Source organism: Palaemon carinicauda, chromosome 1 (assembly GCF_036898095.1).
Source record: "Palaemon carinicauda isolate YSFRI2023 chromosome 1, ASM3689809v2, whole genome shotgun sequence".
NCBI classification, from domain to species: Eukaryota; Metazoa; Arthropoda; class Malacostraca; order Decapoda; family Palaemonidae; genus Palaemon; species Palaemon carinicauda.
In genome coordinates, this window is record NC_090725.1 from 269,901,889 (window position 1) to 269,907,560 (window position 5,672).

The following is a 5,672-nucleotide window of genomic DNA, read 5'->3' on the forward strand; positions in this document are numbered from 1 at the left end:
CATTCAAAATGGCCGACTCCTCCCCTGCTCAGCGTAGGTGTGTTAGTGAAGGTTGTCGTACTCGACTTCCTAAAGGATCTATTGATCCTCATACTATTTGTGTGAAATGTAGGGGTAAATTTTGTTCATTAGATGATAGGTGTAATGAGTGTCTTTCCTTAACTGATGATGATTTTGTTACTTTCGATCGTTATGTTAGGAGACTAGAGAGAGATAGAGTTAGGCGTAGTTCTTCCCGATCTGTGGATAGAGCCTTACCTAATGTACCTGTTCCTAATCCTATTCCTTCCCCTGTGGTGGTAGATCAGGAACCTACTATGAAAGACATGTTTACTGCTATTTTGTCTCTTGGTGAGAAAGTTGAGTCCTTAGCAGCCGATAGAAATACAATTTTTTCCGAGTTAAAGGTACTGTATTGAAAAACCGTGATCCTATCAGAACTGTGGAAAGTGTTTCAGTGTCTGATGTTGTACCGAAAAATCGTGACTCTCTCGGTGTTGTGACAAGTGTTGCTAATGTGTTTAGTGTTGCGGAGGGTGCGTCTGCACGATCTTGTCGTTCACCTAGCCTAAGACCTCTTTCGAGCTCTCGAACCCATGGGAGAAGTAATGTCGAACGGCTTAAGGGAACGAGAAGCGTCATCAATCGTGCAGACGTTCCCTCGAACGTTCCTGTTGCCGTAGCTCAGGTCGTTCACCCTCATCCTAGGAAAGGTGAGGTTCATGCGTTATCCCCGTCTTCCGATGAAGGGTCGGGGAGTGAGATCTGGCGTCGCGCGTCATGCACCCCCTCTTCCTTCGGATTGGCTTTCTTCCCCCGAAATGCATGGTGACGTTGGTGCGAATCTTCTTTAAGGAGTTCTGTTGATCCGAAATGGTCTGCGCTTGTGTCTGTGAAGGAACAACTCTCGTCGTTGATGGATTCTTATCAACCAGGTGTTGGCGTTATGTCTGGGCGTTCGATGTCAGACCAGTTATCGCACAGGCGTTCGATGGTCTCTGGTCTTGACGAGTTATCGCTTAGGCGGTCTCCCAGTCATAGTGTTCAACGCCAGGTTGATTTTGATGAGTCGCGTCAGAGAGTTTTGGTTGACCAGTTTTCGTATTCTGGTCGCGGGGAAGAACATCGGCGTCGACAAGTGGACGAGACGCGTCAACGATTTGAAGTAGTGGATCGTCCGCGTCAACGATTTGAAGTAGTGGATCGTCCGCGTCAACAACTTTTGGACGCTTCGCGTCAAAACATTGATTCGCAGCGTCGACATCCTGACTACTTTGATCGTTCGCGTCAACAGTCTTCGGACTTTACGCGACCTCTCGGCGATCTTCGACAGTTACCTTCTGATTTCAAGCGTTCTTCTGTTCAACAGCACTCGGATTCGAAGCGGTCTAGGCAGTTGTTGGTTGAAGAAGATCGTCTACCCGTCCGTGTTTCACATCAATCTACTTCTACTTCTCCCCATCAGGTTGACGCAGATGTTGGCCTTGACAGGCAGTCCCATCCAGACTTTGTTCCCTCGGTTCAGGCTGCAGCTGTTGCTGCACTGCCAGAAGACGAGCCTGAGGAAAAATCGGATGAGGATGATCCTATTGAGGAAGTCTCTGAGAATGAGGAGGAGAAGCATTATCAGCATGCTGTGGATCTTCGCAAGTTTATGCTTATTCTGACTGGAATTTTCCTGGATCAATTTACCCCTGTGGCCCCTCGTTCTCCGCCTTCTGAATTCATCTTAGGTAAAGCTACCAAGGTTCCAGTTTATACCAAGATGGTTCTTTCTCGATCCTCTAAGCGGGCCTTGAAATTAATGGGTTCTTGGTTGGACTCCAAGAAATCTTTTGGCAAGACGGCCTTTGCCTTTCCTCCCGCTAGGTTAGCCTCTAAATCTAGTGTGTGGTACGAGACTGGTGAAGTGTTGGGCTTGAGTTTTCCTTCGTCTGCCCAAGGGGATTTTTCAAGTTAGGTAGATGTTTCTCGTCGTCTTGCCTTAAGGAAAACGAAGATTTGGTGGTCCATTCCAGAGTTCGACCATTTGCTTAAAGGTCTGTTCAGGGCCATCGAAGTTTTTAATTTCTTGGACTGGGCTTTGGGGGCTTTGAGTAAGAGGGTCTCTGATATGACGGAAACTGACACTAGTGGTTTGGTTCATTTGATGTCCTGCTTGGACAAAGGTGTGAGGGATGGCTCCAACGAACTTGCTGCCTTGTTTACAGCTGGAATTCTCAAGAAAAGGGCCACGATGTGCTCTTTTCTCTCTGCAGGAGTGTCTCCCTACCAGAAAACGGGTCTTCTTTTCGCACCTTTGTCTAATACCTTATTTCCGCAGGAATTGGTAGGCGAGGTGGCTACTGCCCTCACGCAGAAGGCCACACATGACTTAGTTACTCATTCGACTAGGAAAGTTTTGCCTCCGTCATTCTCCTCTCGTAAACCTAAGGAATCTTCTTCTGGGTTTCGACCTCAGTCCTTTCGTGGGAAGTCCTCTGGAAGAGGCTCTTTTAAACCAGAAGGAAGGAAGCCTAGAGGCAGAGGGGGTAAGTCCGGCCGAGGTAAAGTCTGAGTGCCCTTTCCTTCAGACAGCAGTGGGTGCCAGGTTGACTCACTTCTGGGAGGCTTGGGAGAGGAATGGAGCGGACCCCTGGTCCGTCCAAGTGTTAAAGGAAGGCTACAAGATCCCCTTCCTGGCCAATCCTCCTCTAGTCACAGATCCAGTGGATCTTTCGCCCAAATACAGAGAGGGTCCCAAGAAGCAAGCCATGCTTCTGCAGACGTCTCTTTTATTAGAGAAGCAAGCAATAGAGGAAGTGCAGGATGTTACGTCTCCCGGGTGTTACAACCGCCTTTTTCTAGTATCCAAGAGTTCCGGGGGGTGGAGACCGGTTCTGGACGTAAGTGTGCTAAATGGTTACGTCCAGAACTCAACGTTCACTATGGAGACTCAGAAATCAGTTCTGGCAGCTGTGAGGAAGGACGATTGGATGGTCTCTTTAGATCTTCAGGATGCCTATTTCCACCTTCCGATTCATCCCAGCTGCAGACGTTATCTGAGGTTCATGGACGGAAACAAGGTCTTCCAGTTCAGGGCTCTTTGTTTCGGACTCTGCACGGCTCCTCTATTGTTTACCAAGATCATGCTGAACGTGGCAAACATGCTGCATTCGAGGGGAATCAGGGCCTCTCTGTATCTGGACGATTGGCTGATAAGAGCCTCCTCAGCCGATTGTTGTTTGAAGGACCTCAAGATGACTTTGGATCTCTCCAGAGAACTGGGTCTCCTGGTGAGCTCGGAAAAATCACAACTGATTCCATCCCAGGAGATTCTTTATTTGGGGATGGAGATTCACAGTCGGAGTTTTCGGGCTTTTCCGTCGTCGGTGAGAATCCAAGCAGCCCTCCTAAAAGTCCAAACGTTCTTGAAGAGAGATCTTTGCTCCGTCAGAGATTGGATGAGCCTTCTGGGAACTCTCTCGTCGTTAGAGAAGTTTGTGACCCTGGGGAGGTTGCACTTGCGTCCTCTTCAGTTTCATCTCAACCGCCATTGGAAGAAAGGGGACAGCCTCGACAGGGATTGCATTCCCATCTCGGCTTCCATCAAGTCTCATCTTCAATGGTGGGACAACGAGCCCAGACTGAAAGAAGGCTTGTCTTTACTTCAGAGGAACCCAGACCTCGTGTTGTGTTCCGACGCCTCCAATTCGGGGGGGGGGGAGCCACTCTAGAGAAGCAGGAGCTTTCGGGGACTTGGACGGTGGAGCAAACCTTTCTCCACATCAATCAAAAGTAGCTTTTAGCTATTCATCTGGCTCTCATTGGCTTCAAAAAGCAGATCAGGGGCAAGGTGGTCCAAGTCAATGCGGACAGCACGACAGCTCTGGCCTATATTGTGAAGCAAGGCGGGACCCACTCTTGGCCTCTGTACGAGATTGCAAGACTGCTTCTCGTCTGGGCGGAGGAAAGGAAGGTGACTCTTTTGACGCGGTTCATCCAGGGGGTCAACAATGTGAGTGGAGACAGACTCAGCAGGAAAGGTCAGGTTCTCTCCACAGAATGGATTCTGCACCCGGACATCTGCAAGAGTCTATGTCGGTTATGGGGTCGACCTCTCGTGGATCTCTTTGCCACCGCGAAGACCAAACGGCTGGAGTGTTACTGCTCTCCGGTTCCAGACCCCGAAGCTTTGCACATAGACGCTTTTCTGATGAACTGGTCACACATGGAGGTTTATGCTTTCCCTCCGTTCAAGATCCTTTACAAAGTGATTCAGAAGTTCATTTCGCACGAGGAGACCAGAATGACACTGATAGCTCCGTTCTGGCCGTCAAGGAGCTGGTTTCCAGAGGTACTGGAATGGATGGTGGATTTTCCGAGAAGCCTTCCCATGAGACCCGATCTTCTCAGACAACCTCACTTGGCCCGAAATCATCAAAACCTCCGAGCTCTACGTCTGACTGCCTTCAGACTATCGAAAAACTCGCTAGAGCTAGAGGATTTTCGAAGAAGGCAGCCAAGGCAATTGCAAGGGCAAGGAGGTCTTCAACCATCAAGGTTTATCAGTCCAAGTGGGAGTTGTTCAGGGAGTGGTGTAGGACTAACGCGATTTCCTCTTCCAGTACCTCGCTTTCCCAAATAGCAGATTTTTTCTTGGACCTTAAAGTTAAGCATAACTTCTCGTCATCTACTATTAAAGGTTACAGGAGTATGTTGGCAACGGTTTTTCGACACAGGAACCTAGACCTTTCTAATAATAAAGATCTACGAGATTTACTTAGGTCTTTTGGTACGACCAAGAAGACTCAAACAGCTCCCATCGCCTGGAATTTGGATGTTGTCCTTAAATTTCTCATGAGTGACAGATTTGAGCCTTTACACTCGGCTTCATTTAAGGACTTAACCTTGAAAACCCTTTTTCTGGTTACCCTCGCCACTGCGAAAAGAGTTAGTGAAGTACATGCTTTAAGCAGGAACATTGGTTTTCGGAATGGGAAAGCCATTTGTTCTTTGCAACTGGGGTTTCTGGCCAAGAATGAAAACCCTTCTCGGCCATGGCCCAAATCCTTCGAGATTTCTAACCTTTCTGATTTAGCTGGCGGTGAACTGGAAAGGGTTCTCTGTCCAGTTAGAGCGCTACGGCTTTATGTGGACAGGACTAAGAATCTGAGAGGTAACTCAGACGCTCTGTGGTGTGCAGTCCGGAAACCCTCGATGCCCATGTCTAAGAATGCCTTGTCTTTTTTCGTTAGATTGTTGATTCGAGAAGCTCATGTTCAGTGTAATGAGTCGGATCAGAGGCTCCTGAAAGTCAAGACACATGAAGTCAGAGCGGTAGCGACTTCAGTGGCCTTTAAACAGAACCGTTCTCTGCAAAGTCTGATGGATACAACATTTTGGAGAAGTAAGTCTGTTTTTGCATCCCATTATTTGAAGAATGTTCAGACTCGCTATGAGGACTTTTTTACGTTGGGTCCTTTTATAGCGGCAAATGCGATAGTAGGTGAATGATCTACCACTACGTTCCCTTTTTTCCTAATACCCCTTTTCTATCTCTTGGAACTCGTTTGTTATGGTTGTTTGTGGAGATTGGGCGTCAGTCTTCCGCAATCTTTGATTTGGTTAGGTGGTCAATTTGTTCCTTGAGTGCACCCAGAACAAGGGTATTGGTTGAGGTTCTGTCATGT